A 4,612-nucleotide genomic window follows, 5' to 3' on the forward strand; every position below is an offset into this window, starting at 1 on the left:
AGGGATGGCTATGTGCGCTGGGTGATGGGACTGGTCGAATCTAATGGCAGTCTGGGACCACTTCAAATATCTGGGTGCCGAAGCTACCATGTTCACTTCTCTGTTGATGACTTTCAATCGACTTTTACTCTCGACGTCAGTGAAAATCATCAGAGTGGAATTCACGTGGGGATAACCGTCATCATCCTCTTCTTCATCCTCAACCTTGTCAGCTTCTTTCTCCTTTTCCTTGGGCAGTTTCTCTCGGAATTGTTGGATTAGGAGTCGACACTGCCGAGTGGTATGCTTCGGGTAAATGAAATTACCCTCTTCATCTTTTTTGGTGTGGATGTGGCATGGCAAATCCAGCACATCATTTCCATCTTGATCTTTTACTTTCTAGGGGTTTCACGGCCCCTTGGGATTCCCATTGAACTTTCCTTGAGTCATAGCTAAGGCTTCACCAGGAACGGCTGGCTCGGCCTTGCGCTTCTGTTTCCGACTGAAGTTTCCTCCTCCGGTTTCATGGGCGACTGTTTTGTGCTTGCCACTCTGAAGTCGGTCTTCTTCTTCACCGTTGGCATATGTAAAAACCATAAATAAAATAAAATTAGATAATGATAATTTCAACGACGTTGACAAAACATTAATTAAAATAATAGAAATAACTACACTTAATTATTATTTTTATTACAGCAAATAGCATTTAGTCATACACAACAATTCTTCTCCATACCTCCCTATATTTTATAGACCCTTGTATCATTTCCTTCACACAAAGTAAATGCCAACTAATGGCCAGCCAAGAAAATTACACTTGTCCCTAGTACAGCCCACAAGAGACACAAGTGGAGGCATGCATGCAAGACTAACCACGCATGCATGCCAGATGCAATGCCTCTCCAAACCGAGATAGCTATTCACCCCACTATAAATAGGAGCCATCCCTTTCACTCTGGCCACACACAATCATCCGCTGGAGAAAACCCTCTGCCTTTTCACCTTCTGCCACACTGCTATCCTCCCCTGCTGTGAGGCTCTTTGGGTTGCATGCGCCACCAGGTACTAATCAAGTACCTTGTTGTGTTAGCCCTTCTTACTTGATTTCTTATCTATCTCCACCTTGGTTTGAATCAGTCCATAAGCATCTATTCACCTTGATCTATTTACCTTGCAGTAAAAAGAACAAAATGTTTGCGTAAACACCCAAGTTAGTCAAAACTAATTAGATCAATTGCAAAAGCTTGTAAAAGTTTCTGTGAATGACATCCGTGGCTTGTACTAGATCTAACATGCCAAGAATCAAATCCTAGGTACTAGTAACTTGCTAAGACATGTATGTATGTATCCAAAAGATCAACCTTCCTATGTATACTACCTTGTCCTATTTATTAATCCCTGCCAATCTGTAGCAAACACTGAGAGATTGATGTTTATAATCTACTCACAAGTAATTATTATTTTTTTGAGTTTCACTGCCACTGTTTACTTCTATATGGTGTTCAAGGATGAGTAGCACTAGTTAGGAACAGCATTTAGATCTAATCAGTAGCAATACCATGACCACACCATAGATTAAATCTTGATTAATTTCGTGGCCTTGAGATAAACAAAGAGAAAGAAGGCAATATGGCTGAGAGGGGAATAGTAGGGCCTGAGATAAAATGAACAATATATGCACATCCACGTTCATATATAGCAGGCACTTGTTGTGAAATTTGAAGCACTTCATGGAGAAGGAATCAGGATTAGTACTTACCAGTAGTAGCAGTAGGATGTGGCTACTCCACACCGTTAGCAGCAAAGCCATGGCAACCGGGCAGCGCCGGTGAAGCCGCACACGCCCGATGCCCGTGGCTGCGCGCCTTGTGCGTGTGGCTGCGCTGGGGGAGGATATAGGCATGGAGACGTCATTGCCGCTGCAGCCGGTGGCAAGCCCACCGGACCTCGATCAGGCAGCGCTAGGATTGAGTGGTGGCGATGTTTTTGGTGGCGGCGGATCAAATAAATAGGGGGAAATGGTAGAGGGAGACGAGGGGAATCTGTAGGTGTCCGCCGTGTCACCGGAGATGCCCGGACGGGGCAGGGGGGGGAGAGGTTAGCGGGCTGGTTCTGTTCGTGGGACAGCAGAGAAGTTGAGTAGTCTTTCTGGATAGACATGGGCTGGGGCTTAACCAGCGAAGTACTAGTAGTACAGTACTAGGCTACTGTTTCCTTTTACTTATCATTTCTTTTATCACTCTCTGAACTAGATGACATACGTGCATGCTACTCTGATTTGGATGTCTTAGATGCATTTTATATCTCAATGAAACACTAGGACGTATCAGTACCTAGTTAATTAATTATGGCTTGCCCAACATGGCCGTGTTGCTGGATGTTTAGATTTTAATTAGGCATTATAAACATGTTTGTGAAATAATTATCAGAAGTCGATCTCGGACTCATAGGAGTCGCATCTGGTGGTTCCGAGTTGGTCGAAGCACTACCTAGCAAGTCGTCATCTCCTTGACCATGTCTTGATAAAAATTTTCCGGGCTATGGGTCATTTCTAAAATTTTGCATAAGAACTAAAAATAAATATTTTTCATAAATGAAATGAGATTTGGATCAGGTGGATCCACTAATTTGGCAATTGGACCAGATCAGGTGAAGTATCTGTATTGAGTAGTTGTGACCCGGGCAGGGCTACATTATAAATAAATATTTGGTGGGTAGGGGAGCTTATGTCGGTGAAGGCAACCCGGGTAGGGGAGCTTGGATGGCGGGCTTCTGTACATAGGATATCACATTAGGACACAACCAACTGGCGCTTACTTCAGAAGCGGCGCAAATCATACTGACCATAGACCTGGAATGGGACGGGCTGAACCGACTGCCCATGCCAAGTAGCTGCCTCTGCATGGGTGAGAAGGTGGCTGTAGCTGGGTAGGTACAGTCACCCTAGGGTGGGACCGCCGGTCAGGGGTCTCGACCCGCGGGTCTTTAGTAAGGCAAGGTGGAAAAGCAGAGGTAGTGTACGGGCTGGTTAAAGGTTCTGGTTCCTTGGTCTAGTCATGCGCACGGGTAGCGCATGGACGACTTGTACCAAGTGATGCTATGGGCAAAGCAGTACACCTCTAATCAGAGTAAATGTGATATCACTCCCAGCTTCCGGGATTGGAAATGCGTCGTGTGGGTTTTCCTCTAACACAGGATGTAAGATCCCACGTCGCTTTGTCGCCAGTAGATTTTATGAATAAAATTTGGTTTTCAACAAAATGGGTTAAGGGAAAATATTTTTACCTACATAGTATTTTGAGATAATGGCTCGGTGGTGGTAGCCATGACCGATAAAGTTTTTCCTCTTTAAAAACTCATGCATCCACTTTTCCCGGCGACTTGCGGAGTATGTATTTTATACGTACTCAGCTGCACTTATGTTGTTTTTCAGAGCAAGAGAGTTATGAGAACTCCGAGGCGATAGAGAATGGTACTTATGATGAGTCTGGTCATCTCAACGACTTGGTTATTCTGAAGTGGAGTATGACTATGAGTAAGTCGACAATCAATGCTATGAAGAGTAGATGCCCTCCATGGTAGGTCTAAAAGGCTCGTACTAGAAGCGGGTGACGATCTATCGTCATGGCCGCATAGGCTTAGTCGACACTTGAGGTGTCTATGTAATAAAAGCTTGCCTACTCATGGCAGCTGCTCCGTCTTGTACATGACACTGTTCTCCTTAACTGATCCTGGCGCAACTCTGAAGTGACGGCTTCCGTTACGCCTGACTCTGTTGGACGTAACGGGGCGTCACAGCATACTTGGTGGCAATTTCCATCATCCGAGTCAGAGTCATATGTCCTGTCCGACCGAACTTCATACTCAACTCCCGATACTTGACGCCTTCTTTAAAGGCACAAATTGCTTGATGATCAGACACATTCTCCACCGTGTGATGCAATGTGATCCATCTCTGGAGATAATCTCTCAAAGTCTCATTCGGTTTCTGAACGCAACACTGTAATTCGGTCAACCCTGCCGGCCGTTTGCAAGTACCTTCGAATGTTCTGACAAATACTCGGGCGAGATCTTCCCAAGTATAAATACTAGTGGGTGCTAACTGATTCAGCCATGCTCTAGCCGAGCCCTCCATCATCAGAGGAAGGTGCTTCATGGCCACTTCATCACTGCCGCCACCAATCTGAACAGCCACTCGGTAGTCTTCAAGCCAAGTGTCAGGCTTGGACTCACCAGTGAACTTATTGACTCCGGTCGCCAACCTAAAGTTGGGGGGAATCACTGCAGCCTTGATGGCTCTGCTGAAGCACTCTGGACCTGAGACATGCACCCTGCTGCTGGCTGGTAGATCTCTGTCATAACCCTCTCGGTGAGCTCTGTTCCTGTCGACCAAGCCCTGAACGAGAATAGATCTCGCATCAAAACCAGGCTCCCTAGGGTCGACTGGAATCCTTCGCCCAAAACTGTGAGGGCGCATGTCATCATGTTGCCGAGGCGCATACGACCCACACCTTGGGGGAGGCGTGGGCACTCGACGACGATCATGACAATCGACTCAGTGATCATACTGCTCATGGTTTCTGTATTGTTCTCATCGATCTCCATGTGCCTCACGCCTCGGGGGCGATCTTGA

At 46.0% G+C, this 4,612-nt stretch overlaps 1 long non-coding RNA gene across 1 annotated transcript; it reads right to left on the bottom strand.

The window, feature by feature from the left end:
- Nucleotides 1-629: 629 nt before the first annotated feature.
- On the bottom strand, nucleotides 630-2,119 carry LOC125514008. Its single transcript, XR_007286237.1, has 2 exons — nucleotides 1,739-2,119; nucleotides 630-1,149 (listed from the first exon to the last, which is right to left on the bottom strand). It is a non-coding gene; the product is annotated as an uncharacterized LOC125514008 (long non-coding RNA).
- Nucleotides 2,120-4,612: the final 2,493 nt, after the last annotated feature.

This window comes from Triticum urartu, chromosome 6 (assembly GCF_003073215.2).
Source record: "Triticum urartu cultivar G1812 chromosome 6, Tu2.1, whole genome shotgun sequence".
NCBI classification, from domain to species: Eukaryota; Viridiplantae; Streptophyta; class Magnoliopsida; order Poales; family Poaceae; genus Triticum; species Triticum urartu.